Source organism: Sus scrofa, chromosome 7 (assembly GCF_000003025.6).
Source record: "Sus scrofa isolate TJ Tabasco breed Duroc chromosome 7, Sscrofa11.1, whole genome shotgun sequence".
Lineage (NCBI taxonomy): Eukaryota > Metazoa > Chordata > Mammalia > Artiodactyla > Suidae > Sus > Sus scrofa.
The window spans coordinates 12,445,951-12,466,681 of NC_010449.5; the positions used below are offsets into that span (position 1 = coordinate 12,445,951).

General features: G+C 44.9%; 1 protein-coding gene across 12 annotated transcripts in view; it reads right to left on the bottom strand.

Moving 5' to 3' along the window:
- ATXN1 (ataxin 1) overlaps positions 1-20,731 on the bottom strand; it is a 430,913-nt gene that overhangs the window by 146,013 nt on the left and 264,169 nt on the right. For 11 of the 12 annotated variants that reach the window (XM_021099774.1, XM_013977443.2, XM_013977445.2 and 8 more), the window contains one exon: positions 11,372-11,500. The gene's annotated coding sequence lies outside the window, so the exon portion shown is untranslated. Of the gene's footprint in view, positions 1-11,371; positions 11,501-14,703; positions 14,770-20,731 lie in introns of those variants that run through there. The other variant, XM_021099777.1, reaches the window with a different exon arrangement.

The window sequence follows — 20,731 nt, forward strand, 5'->3', positions numbered from 1 at the left end:
GTTGGTTTACAGTGGTCTGTCAATTTCTACTATAGAGCAAAGTGACCCAGTCACACACACATACACATTCTTTTTCTCACATTATCCCCCATCATGTTCCATCATAAGTGACTAGGTATAGTTCCCCCTTTGCTATATGGCAGGATCTCATTGCTTACCCACTCCAAATGCAATAGTTTGCATCTATTAACCCCAGACTCCCAGTCCATCCCACTCCCTCCCTCTCCCTCTTGGCAACCACAAGTCTGTTCTTCAAGTCCATGAGTTTCTTTTCTGGATACGTCCACTTTATTTCCTAGCTAACACCTGTCAATCCCTCAGGTCTAGGGATAAAGGCTTCCCTGACCTCAGAAGATACAATGCTGCCTTGCATTCTTGGCATCCTCTGGGTACCACTACAAGAGCCCTAGCCATACTGCAAAGGAGTTGCTTATTTCCTCATCTCTCCTCCTAGCGACTGGAAGCTCTTTTTAGCTTCTGTGGATGCTTTACTTATAGCTCCACACACTCAGTAAACATTTGCTGAAAGAAGAGACAGGAAGGTATGCCTCTATTCTAGCTTCTCCTTAATTTCAAAGAATCCGTTGAGGTAATTTTTTACCTATCACCACCTAAACATGGTAACTACATCAAAATATGTTAAGGGTTTGCTTTTTTAGTGTTCCAGTCATACCGATAACCTTTGGGAATCTCCCTACTCCTTTTATAGATGAGACTATCATATTTTCCCAACTCACTGTGACTTTCAGTTTGACTAATGCTAAAAAATTCACCTAAAATTCCAAGGCCCCTCAGAATATGCACATGGATAATTCTGACAAATGTTACCACCTTCACCGTCGTAATTACTATATATGTCAAAGAAGCAGAAGACTTTGACGATACATAACGGGCTTCCCTGGCAATGCAGTGGCCATCAGTGACAATCCACAAGGAAACAGCTCTACCACAAAGAGACTAGCAAGTTGCAACTGTTTACCTGTTCATTTCAGCAACACATCACAACACAATAAATTGTGTTCTGGGAAAGTTCTTATCCTAACAGTATTACAGCTGGCACAGTTACTAGGGAACAATCACTGGGCTAAAACTTAATACACATTATCTCGCTTAATTCTCTCAACAGTCCTGCGGCATAGGTGTGATCAGCCCTGTTTTACAAAGGTGGTCAATAGGACTCAGAGAAGTTGGGCAATTTCCCCAAGGACACTCAGCTAACAAATGGCAGGTCTAGGATCCAAACCTAGATATGAGTCCAAAAGCCCTTATTTGGGACAAATCCCTATAAACTTGGGATGCTGTTAAATGGAAGCAAGAAAACTACCTCCCTTTGAAAGGCAGGGAATTAAAAGCACACAGGAGGAAAGCTTGCCTGTGGTCCTGGGGGTGGGAAGAGTAAGAAAACCCATGTGTCCGTTCTTAGCCTGATGCGTCTGCTCCTGGACCAAGCCCAAGGCAACCTCATCTTCTCCTTAGTTATAAATAGCTCGATTCACACCTACCCCCGTGACTGACAAGAGCAAATTCAAGAGAGAGAGAGAGAGAGATAACAGTTCCTTTCTATTCTAGATGTTCTTCCAATTACTGTATATCTAGATAGGTCGTGGGGGGAAAAAAGCATGAAGCATGACACTCATGAGACCTAATTGGGCTATCATCTGCTTTACTGAATCTCTTTTTGAAAAGCAACCAACCAGAGAAGGATTTTAATCTTCCAACTTTAATGTAATTCACATTCTGTATCTATTATTCATATCAATAGGCGAGAACTGACTTCACTGCCTGTGTACCATGAAGAATGATGAATATTTAGCATTAAATATTGAATTAAGAGTTACATGATGATCCTTGGGGGGGGGGGAGAAATCAACTCTGCCTCTCCACTGTATCAAAAGGCACCTAATAGGTATTTCTTGTTCTAGGAACACACAATGTCTTCTACCATTTAAACCATTTTAATGACTTAAAATAATGACCTGTTAGGCATGCCACATGCTTGTCAAACAAAACGGATTTATTTTACTTAAGAAACATCTTGGAAACACAGAATGCTCTGAAAGTACAAACGACTCCCTCGGATACTCTTTTTTTGTCCAAATACTATTTCTTCTAATTCCAGTTCCAGATCTTCAATACCTATCCTGATTCTAGGTGTGAAGGGGGGCATTAATATTTGTTGAGCACATAAAGTGTGCTAGAAATGTTCAGTTACAACCCTAATTGGCTTTGCCATCCAGAAGACATGGGCATAATGCTGTTATCTCGGCTACGCATGCTCATTCAGTGGAGTAAGGGCTGAAAGGTCTCTGAGAGTACCAGCATTCTTTCCGTGATGAAAGGTACTAATAATACTGCATGTCCTTTGTGGGCTCCCCATGTTCTGGGGAAACCCTTTCACCAGATTCCCTGGTTCCCCACACACCCAACAAGTTTTGCACGTGGACCCACCTTGACTTTGTTAAAAAAACAAACAAAAAAAAAAAACAACGTCCTGACATCTCCATGCCAACAGGGATGGAAGCACTCTCTCGGAGAAAATGCCAGCCAAAGACACCGGCTAGGGGCTTCCGTGATTAATTGGCTATGGAGTAACATCCCCATGACATCCATTGTCAACTGACTGCCCATTTGCGACGTTATCCAGGCAAGGCCAACTATGTTAGTGGCTTTAAGATATCAAGCATCTGCGTTCTGTTGGATGCAAACCAGAAGAGGGGGAAAAAGTCACTTAGTGCCAATTTAATCTGGCATAAAGGGAGGAGGAGAGTAATTAAGGAGAAGAGGACAAGGCGAGGAGTGTTCCTTTGCAAGGCTGCATACGGAGCCCATTCAGAGAGCTCCAGTTACACGGAACTGCTTTCAGGCCAGACCTGTCAACAGGAAAGAAGCCAAGATCGACTATTGTGGCTATTCCCTTTAACCTCCCTTGACCTCTGATTCCTCCCAAACATCTACCCACATCCCCAACTCTGAACACCGGGGCTGATTAAGCATGGGAACATTAACCCAACTCACAAGAAAACGGACAGCATCTGATATTCTGAGATCCCCTAAGACCCTGGCCAGGCATTCCCCCCACACTGCCTGGGCTACCCATTCATCAACCTGTTATTCTCCACAGGACACCGTGTGTACCAGCAAGACCATGTGGTCCACGAGCCCGCGTAAGTGACACCCCTACGATAGTGACATCCTCCTCCTGGAGACCTGCCCGAATGAAGGAAATGGAAAATCCTCTTTGAGCAAGGTGACTGCCAACTCCCTCCTGACCCTCCAGAGGCCACCCTCTTCCACTGCGATTCCCCAGCTTGCCTTTAGGGAAGCGCCAGCCGGCAGGTTGCTAGGACAACTGGCATCATTGCTGGGGCACAGAAATAGATCGCCAGCAGAGCTGGGAACCTGGACTGTAAACTTCGATGACAGCAACAAGATACCATTTGGCAGCTAATCTGCTGCACTGAAGGCGTGACAGACCAACAGTACCCCGTGGACAGCTCTCACCTTGACATACCATCCTTTAAGCCACACTTGCACTTGCTACAGTGGTGACAGAGAAGCGGCAAGAGACTCGCTGCAGACAGAGGCTGAATGACTCCATTCCAAATGACACCAACTAGTAGATATGCAAAAACTAACATTTGTCTATTTAATTTATTAGTCTTTTGAAAGGGCGGGCGGCGGGGAGGCTGTTCATAAGCAGAAAGAGGAGAACCAGAAACAGGTAAAACAACTGACGCTGCCAAAGAGAAGGGAAAAGAAATCTGTTTGCACAGGCAATAGCTGTCCCAGTTCTCAACAACAGCATCCTCCTCTCATACCCCCTTTCCTTGGAGGACGAGGAGGAAAAGACAAAGGAGACTGGGAAGGTAGGGCCTGCCACGGTAGAAAGAGGGAACAATCTTTGGGTCCAGTTCTCTTTGTTCTGCGGGGAAAGTTTCCCAACACTTTTAACGGGTAGCAACTCGCAGGAGCTGCAGACATGAAGACTGCCTATCAAAGTCTTGGATTTTAGCCCTGGAGTAATTACCATTTTTTTCCTAGTTCTATGCAAGCTGCAAAGACTTGGAGAAAAAAAAAATGAAATGAGGAGCAACCTAATGGAAATTTTCAGGGAACAGTGTTAGCAAGAGCATTTTCCTTTCCAGATACGCAAAACACGGTACCCTGATGTCTGTAAGGATGGCTCATGTGGTATCACAGCCTAGCACCCGGGCAGGGGTCCTGATCAGTGAATTCTGCTGGCACTGTGGACAAGTCCATCCCAGGGCTACACACTCATGGCTCGAAGAGAGAGAGACGGTCACCAGACGTGCATGATAAAGGTATCGAAAAAGAAGTGACATTTAGCGGTGGAAGAAGATGGCTGAGTCCCAAGAGCCTGACAAGTGCTTAATGGAGTTTTGGAAATAAACAGATTCGGAATGAGACTGCCATTCATATCCCGTTAATAGTTCCCCTTTGGGGGATTCTTGCTTAAGGAAGTCGTTTCAGAATGTAAGCACAGACAGAAAAATGACATCGAAAGACTGACGTCCTCCACCATAGTTTTCCAACAGCTATGTTTTCTACCTCGCCTAAAACACAGTGTGTATTTGTTGAAAAAGACCTTCTCTGAATCACGGAATGTTGTTATTCAAGGGTCTGCAAATGATGAACATAATCCTCAGGATATAGAGAAGATGGATTGAGTCTTCTAAGAGTCCACCTGGCATAATTTATTCTATAGCTGGCACGAGAAATGTAATAGGAATATACGCGGAGGGAGGGGTTAAAGGATGTCCTGGTCTTAAAAAAAAAATGATTGTTTTCCAAAAGTGAAAAATGTGCAGAATTACAAGAATGACATTATCTCTTTGTCTTTTTACATTCAGTCCCAAGAACAATTTTTATTTGTTGATGGGAACCGGCAGATTTTATTTTGGCTTTATGACAAAACAATGTCATTTCGTTCCTGGTTGTGCCTCACTTTTTCTAGAGGAAAGCAAAGGGGAAACATTTTTTAAGAGGAGTAAGGAAAATGATGTAAATACTATGATATGATGTACTTGGGGAGAAAAGACACACACCAGTCATATTTATGTGGCTACATACAGCCACATTCATTTCTACTTATAACGAAGATGGAAGAGCTGATCAACCTCTAAGGTGTTTAAAGTATGGGAATTATCTGATCTCTGTCTGGGAGACTTTCCAGGGGCTTAACACTCCCCTTCCAGGACAGCACCCCTGCCCCATCACTTTGCCCCTCCTTCTTCTGTGTACACTGATTCTTCTACGGCAAATCCTTCAAAAGATACACCACATGAGAAATGCATTTTTAGTTTCAGGGGTGGTTTCTGTCCCAAGTTCAGCTGAGAACACTGTATTTTACAGGGTTGGGAAAGCATCCTTTAAGTGGCCCACATTCTTGCTTTGGCTTTTGCCTATAAGTACATCAAATGACCCAAAAAGAGAAGTGGTTCCCAAGCGCTCCAAACGCCCAGTCTACATCTTGGCCAGTGGCCATACCACATCATTTCTCATGAAAGGACGTTTCTGGCATCAAGGTCTCGTTTGCCCAGATGAAGAAGCACTTGAACAGAAGACAAGCTAAAGAGACAAGTGAAATCTTCTCTCCCTCCCTCACCTTCTTTTTTTCTTTTCCTTTTCTTTTCTTTAGGGCCATACCCACGGCATATGGAAGTTCCCAGGCTAGGGGTTCAATCGGAGCTAGAGCTGCCGGCTTACCCCCCAGGAACTTGGGATCCAAGCGACCTAACCCCAGCTCATGGCACAGCGGGCCAGGGATCGAACCCACATCCTCACGGATACTGGTTGAATTCACTTCCGCTGCGCCACAAGGGAATCTTCCCCTCCCCTACCTTCTCAAAGCACGCATAAATAGGTCCCAATCCAACCTTAGTTTCGAGGCCCAACTCAGATACTCAGCCTTCCTTGGAGTCCTGAGTCCGAGGAGTCTTCCTCATCCCCTCTTTTAGGGCACCTGACTCCACCCCTCCCCCCAGGGCTTGGCTGGCATCGAACCCCAGAGGGCAGTGAGTACAGCCTGCGCACCCCTGCTTCCCTAACAGACATCAGCACACCTTGGTACCCCACTGTCTTCTCATGAATCTGATTCATTCAGTGCATTCCAGGCTTAAATAGGACATAAAACCTTTTACCTGTAGCACTCTTCGGCTAGCAAGCAGTCTGACCAGGCTGTAGTGCCCTCCTTTTGCTCACAGAACTGAGGAGTGTGGAAGATACGTAAACACTTGTCCTTCCACAGCCTCTCAGGGTGGGTCCGAGATGCGGAGAGGAGGAGGCTGAGCACATGGGGGAGAGAACCCTGAAGGGACACGTGTGCCGGGGAAGGGCTGCCCTTTGCCAAGTGGCTCAGGAAGTAGGGCTGACATCAACTCTCAGATGCAGCAGCTCAGGCCACCACTCCCTCCCACCCCCGGCAGCAATGGCTGGGAAGGAGGGAGGTCTTCAGTTAAGAAGCATCTGGAGGACGTCTGGAAAAGGGAAAGAAAAGGGCGAAAAGAGACAACTCTGGAAAACCTAAGGCTACACCAAGAGCACCCAGAGTAGCTGCGTGGCCTATGAGAACCCCTTTGCCTTTGTGACATACAGGCCACCTGGCCGGGCTGTTCGAAACAAGGATTGTACAAATTGAGACTTCCTCCCCCCATTTATGGAGTAGTAAAATCTCCCCTTTCCTTCTGATCCTCTGATCTACTTCGTTTTTTTTTTTTTTTTTTTTTTTTTTTTTTTATGATAGTGCTAGAGAGCAGAGCATTAAAAAAAAAATTGGTAATACAGATGGCAAATCTAAAAAGGTACCAATTGACAGACACATAGGGAAATTCCCCAATTGCTCTTATTAGAGTGTGTCTGTGTAATTCCCTCACTCTGGAGACCAGAAATTCAGCTCCCATTTTTCCAAGCTGATAAAGACAGCATAATGCTGTCTCAATAGGCGCAGAGGTGTTTGTTCTCGTCTTTTCCATCTCTTCCTAGGTGTAATGGGATGCCAGCACTCAGAGCAGGTGCTCTGAAAGGGGGGGGTGGGGTGGGGTCGATAAAGACAGAAAATTGAGGTAACCTCGATCTTGCCATCCTCAACAGCAACAGAGGCTGATGCTGCCCTGAGACAGCTCTTGTCAATTTCCCCTTCACACCATGGGGACACGAGAGGGACTTAATTGGTACCTGCACACTCTTCTTTCTCTCCCAATTTTGCATCAGCCAAAAGGAAAGCAAATGAAAATGCTGCTCTCCAGTCAGCGAGGAGGTACTAGGGACATTCAGCACGCCAAGCCTGCCTCCCACTTTAGAAATCAATGTAAACACGAGACACAAGCCCCCCCCACTCCCCCACCCCATCTTTCACAGAATGCCAGGACAGGCTGCTCACAAACCACCCATAAAGCAAATCACTCAAACAGAAAAGGAGAAGAAACACACAACAGTGCAGAAAGTATCAGAAAATCCCCCAATTCTATTGATAGTTCTATAAAGTAAGCTTTTTTTTTTTTTTTTTTTTAACAAATGGTTCCTTTCCCACACTGAGTTATATACATCACCAGCATTTAACATCTATTTCCAAGGACTAGGCAATAAATTAGTCTCTAGATGCCACTCTCTACCTGACCAAAGTACTATCGGATTAAAGCACTTCTCATCAGAAGCATGTGTATAATCCTTTTCCTAATGCCTTGGGCCCACCCATGAGAAGCCCAGGCGTGTATTTACTCTGTCCTTAAAAGAGTCACGCAACCGATACTAACTGTGTGCCCATCACCCCACGACAGACCAAGCAGCATTTTAGGTGTTGTGGATTGACCAGAAACAATCATGATAATGATAATAATAATAATAATAATAATATTCCTGCTTGCGTGGAACTTACAGTCTAGTTGAGGAGACAATTACAAATACACTTATAACATGTGGGTACTTAAAAAATTACACAGGCCAGAGGATTCAGAGGGTGGGATGGGTGCTATTTTTCGTAGGTCAGGGAAGGCTGCTTTGAAGAGACGGCTGGACAAGACCTACTTAATGAAGCTGAGAAGCTTAGGAAAGCAACCTAGAGCACTGCCTCCTTGCTTATGTCCTAGGTAATACCTGAATACGGAGGTGGATGGTTTCTAAAACGTTAAGTTTCAAGAATGGCTCATATTTAATCTTCAAAAATACCCATGAGTATGGGTCCTAAATTGAAATGATTAAAACGATATTCTTAGAAAGCACTTAAAATGAACACTTGGCAATTTCTCACATGGTGCCTGGGGGCAGGGGGGTCCTGAGGAAAAGGGGAGCTGGTGGTCTGACAGATGACATAATGCTTTTTTTTTTTTCTTCTCTTTAACCACAAGACTGTGCTCAATGTTTCAAAAGCATTTGTAGGAGTTCCCGTTGTGGCGCAGCAGAGATGACCCTGATTCATATCCACGAGGTTGCCAGTTTGATCCCTGGCCCTCACTCAGTGGGTCAAGGATCCAGCGCTGCTCTGAGCTATCATGTAGGTCGCAGATGCAGCTCAGATCTGGTGTGGCTGTGGCCAGCAGCTGTAGCTCCAATTTGACTCTTAGCCAGGGAACTTCCATATGCCATACCTGCGGCCCTGGAAAAGGAAAAAAAAAAAAAAGCATTCGTTAATTGAGGTTGTGCCAAATCACTGACTTTCAGCTGCCAATCAGGGTAAAACGAAGGTCCAATTGGTGTCACCTAAGACTGATACTTAGACACTGAAATGAGTGCTGGGGATTCTTCTAACTCAACTTTCTCAGGTACTCAGCAGAAAATGGGTCCCCAGGGCTCTGGGGAGGCCAAGAGTATATAGTTAACGGAAGCATCACGGGTAAAACCTCGGTCTCCTGACTTCTAGGTCAGTTTTATTGTCACTCCTCTCCTGTATGAAATACCACATCTTGGAGCCAGTTTGAGGCACTTTCAAGAGTCAAGTCCATCTGCTGGAAAGATGGTGGCAGGTCTGAGAGCTGGTTAATGGTGACAAGCAAAGGAGAACCACAAAGGCGGTGAGTCTGGGCACAGCCTGCAAGGGCTTCGGATTCCAATGGCTGCCCTGATGAGCAGTCAAATCTTTATATTTCCAACATCATACCCCATCATGGGCAAGCACACGCCCTTTGAAAACCTCCAGCCTTCCCTATTATCATGGCACAGCCACGGGGCACCCGGGACACCAAAGTCAGGGGAAAATACGAATTCATTATTGTACAAATGCACCAAGGTTACAAACGGTTATAAATGTTAAAATTTACCAAGAAAACTGGAACCTCCTCCACTTCCCCAAGCAAATGCAATTGGGAAGAAAAGGTCCTTAGGAGTTCAAAGGGATTTAGCATTTTCTTCCTCTCTCCCTCAACCCACTCCATTTACAGAAGGATTTTAAAATGACTTTAAGTTGGCCATGTGGCATCTTAGTTTACCCTTCAGAACTTCTTTGGAAACCTCAATGTTTGAGGTCAGGCAGGGTATCACATGAGCAGTTCAAAGCAATAATTAAACATACACACACACATTCCACCAGATTCAAAACAAAAGCTATCTTGATTATAGTAACCACACACTGTTCTTTTCAATGTAATCCGAAACCTAAAGCCCTTTTCCATAAGACATTTGTGCCCCAGGATAACAATGCTTTAAAAAAAAAAAAAAATCACCAGATGTGCATTCTGTTGGCTACATGGTTAGGAAAATAGTTTCGAGAAAAACTCATTGCTACTATAGCACTCAGATGTAACAGGGCCCACTAATTATTCCTTAATAGTGATACAAACCTTTAGAATAAGAGACTTTTTTTGGGGGGGGGTAAGATTCAAGAGTGTCACAAGATACTCCTTATGGGGACCCTAAACCGAGATGACAACTCATCAATAAAAAGCAACATGGAGTAACTTACAAACCAACACTTCATGGAGCTCAGCGGCTTGCTCAAGGTTGCAAACTTACTTCACCATGACCCCAGGACCAGGAAAAGAATTTAGGTCAGTAATTCCAGGAGCTGTGTACTTTCCACCAGAACCAAGGGGATCATATGCACAAAGGAAAGCCCATGAAAACACCAACATCTCCCGTCACCCATTTCCTCTGAGGTTCTGAGAGATTGTGAATTCAAGAAGCTGCTCTTAATAGGACTACTTAACCTTTAGGAAATATGAATAAATATACATATTTAGGAACCATTTTTAGAAAATCAAGAAAAAATTCGGTGGAAATTTTTCTTTTCAAACAGTAAATGCTCTTTCTCTTAGATATATGCCCTCGTCTTACTGAACCTTGCTCTTTCAAAATCACTTCTGCAACTGGGAAGAAAACAGGTAATAAGTGACTGAAAAAGTTTCCCGACTTTTAAGACGCTGACAACTTTATATATATATGCACACACATACACACGCGTATACACACATATGTGTATATACACCTAAACATGTATTTACTAATATAAAATACATACACCCACAAATATATGATCTATATTAAGTATATCTGTATATAAATATGTATTTATGCATATACATAAAAAATCTAGTTGAAATTGGTTCTTCATTTTCTAAAATTTGAAGGTATTATGTTCATTGGCCATCCTGGGTTTGCTGTAGCTGTATTCTTTTCTGGTCAAAACTCTTCTAAACTTTTTTTTTTTTTTTAATGACACAGCCTAGCAATGAAATAAAATCTCCGGAAAGCAGCAATGCTGAGCAAACCGTCATATCACAAAGCCCTTCATGTGTTGGCTCTTCCATGACTGGATCCTAAAAATCCCCCCCAGAAAGGTGACCAGCAGATGACATGCAAAAACCACGCATCTCAAAATCCCAACCCAGGAGTCTGATAAAAACCAATACATCAGCCAATTCTGAGTAAGAGAAGCACCCTCAACAGCTGACTGTACATGCATACCTCAGATCTTGGAAAGCCAGAAAAACATTTCCTTCTGATCAAAAACTGCACGTAAATAAAATAACTACAGGGTGGAAACCCTGGCTGGGAATCCTGAGACTGGAGGATTTTAACCTCCCTTACCCACCAACCTAAAAGGACGGCCATAGCCCAGTTTAAAAGAGCCTGTTTGAAATCGGATACTGCTCCAGGAGAACAGGTGTTCCTACAGTGAAAGAAGCACTGTCTTCCACGCTGTTATTCCAGAAGGAGCTAATGAGCAGTGCCCCGCAGAAGCTGAGAGAAAGGCAAGTTCACGGCAAATGAAAACAGAACCTCTCCCCTAAAAAAAGAAACTAATTGGAGGATCACCTAGTGCCAAAGCTTCATAGTCTTTCAGCACCCTGGCCCGTGCCCCTGGTGACTCACACATCGCTGCAAGGCAAAGCCACCATGGATGTGACTCTTGTTAACTTACAACATTCACTGTGCGCTGTTCACAGGTAGCCCCAGCCTGTCCTTCACCATGGAGATGTCCCACAAAAAGCTGGAGCGCTCCTGGGCCCAGGCCTGTTCTTTCTTCCTCTCACAGAGAAGGGAGTGATACCTAGTGTGGGAACAGAACAGAAGCAAAAGAAAAAGGTGAATGCATCATCAAACCCCTTGTCCTCTCCACAAATGAAGTTCGAGATCCATCAGCCTGATGGAAGATGCGCCTAAGACCCGTTTCTAGTACGCTTTGCTTAAAAACAGACATGCAGTATTTCTGCTCCTGTCCCAGAAGATGGTGTGGTGCAGCCAAGCCTTGCCCTGACGCCATCGAGTTGGAGCCAATTCCGGGGAACCTTCAGATGCAATCCCGGCTGAGATGCACACTTGCAACATGGCTTCCCCCTAAGCCACTTGAGTTGACTCTCTTGCAAAAAGGAGGGAGGGGACTGTCACCTTCTGCCACTTTCCTACCTCACTGGGTGGCTGGGAAGGTGAATAAGATCCCTCTGGCAGAGAGTGCTCGCAGCTCCCAAAAGGCGCCCATCAACACAACGTGTTATGAGTAGTCAGAAGCCTTAACTGAGCTCTGAGCCAGACTATGAAAGCCAGCGGGGGCCAGGCACCCGCCATCTGCCATCCCAGGGCACCCGAACACCCAAGTGTTTCCCCTTCCATGGAGGGTCAAGGGCAATAAAGGACTGGAAACAGAGGCATCTGGGATCTCTGGGAGGAAGAAAGTCAAGGCCAGGAGCAGGAAGCGAAGAGGAAGAGGGGATGAAGAACGGGGGAGAGGCAGGCTAAGGACCATCAGGATTGGGTCCCCGCCACACAGCTCCCTGGGGTTGCTGGTGTGCGGTCTCTCGAGGGCCCTGGGCATTTGCAGGGCTGTGAAATTTCCCCTTGGTTCTCTGCCATGTCCACCCACTAAGCATGGCACACACAGAAGTAGCATGGCAAGGTCCTGCCAGAGAAGCACTGGGTGATTTTTGTTGGTTTGTTGCTTTTAAAGAGAAGACCTATTCATAGCCTGACTGAGTTTACTCTCAATATCTTGTTAATATTTTCCACACCTGGATTTCTTTTTTTTTTTTTTTTCTTTCTCCTCTGTAAGCGAGGGCCAGGAACAACTTCTCCTCGGCCAATATTATCAAGGCCTTTTGACTTGTGTATTCCTGAGGAGCCCACTTGAGGTATAGGAGTACACGAGTGGCTTTGAGGACGACAAGAAACATGGCATTCAAGTGCGATGCCAGAGTCTCGTTTGCTTCCCAAATAAATGACCTTCAGTGCTGGCCACGATTTCCTTTCAACATCATGAGCACACGCGCAATAAAAAAAGGGAATCCCGGTGGTCGCACCGTGTGGGCAGCCCTATTTTCAAGAGAAAGTGTGATCTCGTCGTAAAAAAAGGCGCGAACAAATAATACCGCGTCTTAGATTTGCAATTTGCAAAACGTGACCGGCAGACCTTAAAATGAAGAATTAAAAAAATGGAGAGAAAAAAATAGAGAGAAGGAAGAAAGGAGGTGTCTGTTACTCTTACAATTGACCATGACTTTTCACTTGACGAGGGGCTTTCCTTTTTTTTTTTTTTTTTTTTTTTTTGGGCTGCAGCCTGTAGTGTCTTAATGGGGAATCTTAGTTCCCAAATCAGAGATTGAATCTGGGTCACAGTGGTGACTTCCACCAAATCCTAACCACTAGACCACCGGCAAACTGAATGCTTATTTTTCCAAACAGAGGTGTAACTGACATACGACATTATCTTCGTTTCAAGTGTGCAAAGTGCTTTCTTGTTAATTCATTCACGGACAAATTTTTTTTTTTTTTTTTGCTTTTTAGGGCCACACTCCTGGTATATGGAGGTTCCCAGGCTAGGGGTCAAATTGGAGCTACAGCTTCTGGCCTACAGCACAGCCACAGCAACGCAGGATCTGAGCCGAGTCTGTGACCTATACCACAGCTCATGACAACTCCAGATCCTTAACCGACTGAGCGAGGCCAGGGATCGAACCCACAACCTCATGGTTCCTAGTTGGATTCGTTTCCACTGCGCCACGACGGTAACTCCTCACGGACAAATTTTTACTGTGCTTACTGTATCCACCAGGTGCTAAGTTCACACTGGTGAACACAACAGACAAAGGACGATGCCTTGATGGAGTTTATGGCCTCAAGGGAAAGGCTTTAAAGAATCAAAGTATACACTTTTAAATATATTCATGAAGTTCAAAAATTGGATCGGCCTTAAGAAAGAAAAATAAACACCATGCTTTGCAATCATCATGGGGTGCTGTCATTCAGAAGGAGGGGTTTTCTTACAAAAGTAAGACTTAAACCGGGAAGGCAAAGAGGAGGTGCTAGGCAGGCACTGAGTTTCCAGGTAGAGGGAACAGACTCGGCATTATGTGATCTGACTAGACCTATACAAGTAATTTCTGTGATTTTTATCTTTTTTCCCCCCGGCCGTTTCCTTTGGTCTCTTTGATCAACAAATGAACGTCAGAACTGTTCTCAATACCTTGAAATAAGAAATGATTCTTAAGTGCGGGCCAGCAGAGCAACAAACACTAGTAATTTCTGCGAGCGGAACATCACTCAACGCAGGTATTATACTCGATGCGACAAGAAAGGAAGACTCTGGCTTCTTAATGCATCTTCAGTCACCCCACTGTCACAGTGAAATAAAACGAGGCTCCCTGTTAACACCCACGCACTACAGCTGGAGCTAAGAAAACCCTCCCCAATACTAGTCAGCCAGAAAAAGAATGAAAGAATGCCATTTGCAGCAATATAGATGGACTTGGAATGACCATACTAAGTGAAGTGAGAGAAAGACAAATACCATATGGTATCACTTACAAGTGGAATCTCAAATATGACAAATAAACTTACCTACAGAACATAAACACAGGCACAGACATAGAGAACAGACCTGGGGTTGCGAAGAAGCAGGGCAGGTGTGAATGGGTCATTTGGGATTGGCAGGTGCAAACTATTACGCATAGAATGGTCAAACAACAAGGACCTACTGGACAGCACAGGGAACTCTTTTCAATATGCCCTGAGGAACCATAATAGAAAGGAATATAAAAAAGAATGTACATACAGGTACAACTGAGTCACTTTGCTGCATAGCAGAAAAGAACGCAACACTGTCCATTAACTATACTTTCAATTTTTAAAGAGCACAGTGGAAGACTGAATTGCAGAAATACACCAATTTGTTAAAAAAAACAAACCTTCCTCCAAACGGGCTAAACGCAGATCACGTTACACGTAAACTTCTAAGACATAAATAAAAAGCACTTCTTGTACCTTGTATTAAGTTCCAAATTGGCTGGCTTCCTCTTGACTATTGGGATGTTTTTATTATTTCCGCCTTGGACTGAAACAGCAAAAAAAAAAAAAAAAAAAAAGCCTGTGCGCCTTCTCTTTGGTGCTTGGTTTGGTACCTGCATATTTACCCGGTAAGCAGCATGATGCAAAGACATAAAAAGCAATGGAAATGTTGCGTTCATCTGAAGTGTTTTCTTGTTCCCTATCACCCCAGAGCTGATACAACTTAATTTTTCCACTTTCCTGCTACCCAACAAAGCCATCCTCAGACAGGCTCATTCATGTTCTCCCATGAATGGAGCAAGTTTGAAAGTCTGTTGGAAATGAGCACGGCAAACGTCTCTTTCCATGTAAGACCCAGGATAAAATGTAGTATCTTCTACCTATCCAGAACCCCAAAGAGCAATCATCCCCCAAGTTCAAAATCGAGAAATACAAGCCCTCACTTTGACTTAGCCGTTTTGACAAGAAAGAGCAAGAAGAAAAACTTTTTGAAGCCGAGTGGTCCAAAACCCCCGCCATCACACTGGGATATTATACCAGGCTGACAGTTCCATCCTCTGTCCAGGGATGAAAATGACACGATGCCAATTTCTCCTTCCCCTGACTGCCCACAGCACTTTGGTCCTTACCAGGCATTCTGACCCAAGGTCCTTTTCAATGCAGCCCTCTCCTACATCGTCTTTTTATACCCCATTGGATTTATTTAAGTCTTGAAAGGCTCAAAAAAGTTTATAAGCTTCTTGATGAAAGAAACCTTGCCGTGCCCTTCTTTTGCAGCTCCCGAATAGTGTCAAGTAGAAGAGCCTGAATCTAAGTTAAATGATCCATATGCAAAACCAGTTCGACGCCTTAACCCTTACTGCAAAGGAAGCCCTACTCTATAGCTATAATCGAAGCCCTTCACACTTTCCTCTGTCCTCCAGGGACTCCAAGGTCCTACATGCCTATCATCCAAAGGAAAGCCCTGCATGAAGTCGAGAACCATGAAGCTGTAACGTAGCCTTCTCTCTCCATTCTTCCAATCCATTGCGTTTTTAGTCACTATGGCTTCTGAAGTTGTCATCACCTTTCAAGATGTACACCCCACCCAACCCCCATCCCCAGGAACCTTTATCCTTGATTCCTCATCGTTTCAAAAGCCACTTCATAGGACACCCTTGTAGTATGGGGAGGGCAGAAGCGGGTGTTCTGAGGCAGTGGTTCTCAAACGTGAACTGCCCTCAGAAATACCTGGAGGTCTGCTGAAGCCAAGGTTGCTGGGCCCCATCCCTAGAATTTCTGACCCAGGAGGTCAGGGGTGGGCCAGAGAGGAGCACGTCAACCAAGTTCCCAGGTGATGCTGACACGGCTGGTCCAAGGGCCATGCCTTGAGAACCACTGCTTAAGGTAAGTCTGTTCATTACACAGTTAGAGGCAAGGATCTTTTGAGTATATTGAATCACTGTTAAGATGGTCACCTTGGCAGGAATGATACCTGATTATTCCAAAGAAGTGACAAATGACCCAACAAGGCCACACTACTTTATCATCTGGGAAAACTTTTTTGCGGCTCCTAGACGTCTCCCACTGACTCTAGGTCCTACTGGGGTCACTTCTGCCTCCATCTCTCTTTCAACCTCCCCACACCCAGAAACGTCTTTACAGCCTATCAACATACTCAGTCGTTGCTACCCCTGAAAAGACCCTCCCCAGACCTGATTCATCCCCAAATGGCTGTCACTCCTCCCACGTTCACCATAAAACATGTTAAAATAGAGTATTAATGTAATGTTGTTATTTCATCAGGTCTGATTTCAATACCTTTGAAAAGTGAACTTCCTTCTCTTGCAAAGGCCAGGAATGGCCCCCTCTCTTCTAACACAGTGGCCATTTCCTAACCAACTCTTACAATATTTCATAAAGTAGTTCCTTCAGGTTCCCTTCTCTTGTGTTTAGCAGACTAGCATTTCTGCCTAAACTACACCTTTTGGCACAACTTCTCCCCGTTTTCTTCTGGGGCTGGGCTGACCTCAGGCCTTGGGACAAAGCTGGACATATGATCTAGGCCTGGAGAAACAGAGCACACATTCCTCTCTCCATGACACTGGATGCAGGGCCGGGCATGCAACCCAACCAAGCCTTGCTAATCAAAGGCCTCTCTCTGATTGGCTGAAACTCAGAATGAGGTGTCCTCTTTGTGGAAGCATGGTCTACTAAGAGCTTTTTTTTTTTTTTTTTTCTTTTTTAGGGCCACACACATAGCATAGGGAAGTTCCCAGGCTAGGGGTCGAATCGGAGCTACAGCCACAGCAATGCCACATCAGAGCTGCGTCTGAGACCTACATCACAGCTCATGGCAATGCTGGATCCTCAAGCCCTGGAGCGAGGCCAGGGATGGAATCCACATCCTCATGGATACTAGTCAGATTTGTTTCCGCTGCATCACAACAGGAACTTGCGAGAGCTTTTTTTTTTTTTTTTTTTTTAAAAAAAAAAAAAACCACCTGTAAGGAAAGCCCACACAAGACTGAAGCTCCAGAGCAGGGAACAGGCTTAACGAATGTCTGCTGCTGCTCTCAAAGGATGTTGCAGATCAAGTTAAGGTCCTACATGAACGGACCTTAAAATGGAAAGATTCTCCTTTGGTGAACCTGACCGAAGCAGGTGAGCCCTTCAAAGGGACAGACTTTTCCAGGAGTGAGATTCAAAAGGAGAAAGAACACATTTGGCCAGGAGCATGGGGGTAGTAGCTCCACGTGGCAAGGAGCTGGGGATGGGCACCAGGAGCTGAGAGTGCTGCCCATCCCATAACCAGCAGGAGAACAAGGGCCTCAAGTCCTATAGCCACAAGGAAATAAATTCCGCCAATAACCACATGACTTTGGAAAAGGACTGGAGCCCCAGATGAGAATGCACTTCTGCTAATACCTTGACTTCAGCCTGAGTGGAGAATCTAGCTGAGCCATGGCCAGACTTCTGACCTGAAAAAATGGTGCTTTTAAACCACTAAGTTTACGATCATCTGTTTTTTAGCAACAGAAAAGTAATATATATTCTTTTTTTTCCCCCTTAAATCACTCTAAGTTTTATTTGTCTCTTGCAACCAAAATGTCCCAGTACTCTTGATTTCTGAGATGGTACTATAGCTGGTGTTCCTTTTATCACTGCTGTTCCTCTTTCTTAGCCTTTGTCCCTTGCCGTTATTCCTTCTAACCCTAGATATATACTCCTCAAGGTTACATGCTTAACACTCTTCTCTTTCTTTAATAATTTCCTTTTTTTTTTTACCAGGGCTGTACCAGTGGCATATGGAGGTTCCCAGGCTAGGGGTCTAATTGGAGCTACAGCTGCCAGCCTACACCACTGCCACAGCCACGCCAGATCAGAACCACATCTGTGACCTACACCAGCTCATGGCAACACCGGATCCTTAACCCACCAAGCGAGGCCAGGGATCGAACCCACAACCTCATGGCTCCTAGTCAGATTCGTTTCCACTGCGCCATGACAGGAACTCCCATCTTTCTGTAATAATTCTCCTGTATTGCATATGGTTCTTAAATCGGTGGTCACGGCATCTTCCCAACAGGCTGGTGGACAGATGCAATATAAATAATGTCTGTTTCAAAACTTGTATTCACCCCCACCCCTACCCCCTAACTGGTCCTCCTCTTCGATTACTGATTCATGCTGAAGGCACCACTGTCTTCTCGTTCTTCCGTAACCCGTCAGTTGTCAAGTCCATCAAGCCTGCACTCTCTTCCCACGCTGCCATGCTGGTTCAGACTCAGTTCTCCCGGCAGCCTGCTAATTGGTCTTCTTGCCTTCAGTCCTCTCCTTGAAAGCCATCTGAGCCACCATCGCTGTTGGATCCTAATGTAAATATTACATCTTTCTCCGTGCCATACCTTCGCTCGTTCCTATGGCTTGCTGAAAATCTAAAGTCGGATGCTTAAGGCCTTCATCATCTGGCCCCAACACATTTCCAACTCCTCCCCTTCTGCACGTTGTACCAGCCAAACTGGGCTTCTCTCTTCATCTCTGAAAGCTCCCGTTCCTGTCGCGGCTCAGTGGTTAACGAACCCGACTAGCATCCACGAGGATATGGGTTTGATCCCTGGCCCTGCTCAGTGGACTGGGGATCCGGCACTGCCCTGAGCTGTGGTGTAGGTCGCAGACACAGCTCAGATCCCTGTGTGTGGTGTAGACTGGCAGCTGCAGCTCTGATTCCACCCCTAGCCTGAGGACTTCTGTATGCCATGAGTACGGCCCTAAAAAAAAGGAAAAAATAAAAAAATCAAGTTGGATCTAACAAGACCCACTCAAATCCTACTTTTTCCATCATTCTCTCCTTAATCCTTCTGTGCTACAACTTTCTCAATCAGAAGTACTTTATTGGGAGGGGGGGAAGCTGTGAATGCCTATGGTTTTTATTCCTTTTCCGTAGGATATTCATCATTTCAGTCCTTATCCTAAAACAGGCACCATTTCCCCAGACAGACTGCAGTGAACTCTGCAGGCAGGGTCTCAGTCAGTCTTCTCTGGGGAAGCGTCTTAGAGCTTTTGCACATGGTAACACTTTGATAAACACCTGTTGATGAATGGACTGAGAATGTGGTATTTTCCTTTCACTCTGATGTATCCTCAAGTCTCCTTACCCTGCAGCCACCCAACAGGAGAGCTCCTCTCGGGTGACTTGGAGAAAAATCATGACGTGAACCAATAGGGAAATTGCTCAATTGACAGAACGTTCTACCAGAGTCTCTTTTTCCAACTCGGGACTAAAGCTGACTCTTCGTTTTTTTCCTCTTTCTTTGTCTTTTTGTCTTTTTAGGGTCGCACCTGTGGCATATGGAGGATCCAAGGCTAGGGGTCGAATCGGATCTACAGCTGCCGGCCTACACCACAGCCACAGCAATGCCAGATCCAAGCCATGTCTGAGACTTACACCACAGCTCACGGCAATGCCAGATCCTTAAGCCAACTAAGCAAAGCCAGGGACTGAACCTGCGACCTCATGGTTCCTACTCAGATTTGCTTCTGCTGCTCTATGACGGGAATTCCTGACTCTTCCTATTTTCTGAGGGAAGAAGAGGAGCAGCCAGGGCTGCTGCCAGTCAGAGAATTCAGAAACGCTTCCTCTGGCTGAGTCCAGCCCAGCAGGTCCAGAGCCTCTGTCTCCATCCTGCTCACAAAGGAGCCTCGGTGGCGGTCAGGGAGACCCAACGCTCCCTCCCCCAGGAATGGCTAGGGCAGTGCAGAACTTTCCTGAGAGCAGAGGTATCCAGTCGGATTTCCAGAAGAGCTGGAGGGAGCAGATGAATGGGATAAAACCCAAACCTAACATACTCTCAACAATCTGATTTGTTTATCACATCCCACCATCCCTTTTCCATCAGCACTTGATCATTGGTGTCATTTATGCATTGCAAAATCTTTTCCAGACTGGCAGTCCTTGAAAATCTAGCATGTGCTTGGGACATTTCCTAGTGATATGAACTGGTCTGTGCTTAGGTTATGAAGACTAAAATTCCCATCTGCCCAAAGAACACAGAGAAATAAACATGCTGACAAAATCCGACAACCACACTTAAAAAAAAAAAAAAATTCATGTCGATCCATGCTACTGTTCCTATGATTAGCACAGCTTATCACAAAAAGGTAAGGCTTTATCCACGGGCATATAGACCCAGTGGGGGTGTATATTTGCATGCTGGTTATATCTCTTTACCGGTATTAAAGCAAAATTTGCTAAGAAATACAATTATGCATCCACAGAAAAGCATGTCTGCATATCAAGAATAAAATGAAAATACATGAGAGAAATACCTAATCTGCACTAAAGAGCCATAGATTCCACATTTAAGTGATATCATATGGTATTTGTCTTTCTCATCCTAAGTGAAATAAGTCAGAAATCTCTAGCTGATCCATGTTGCTGCAAATGGCATTATTTCATTCCTTTTCAGGGCTGAGTGGTAGTCCATTGTATATATGTACCACATCTTTTTTTTAAAGATTTTTA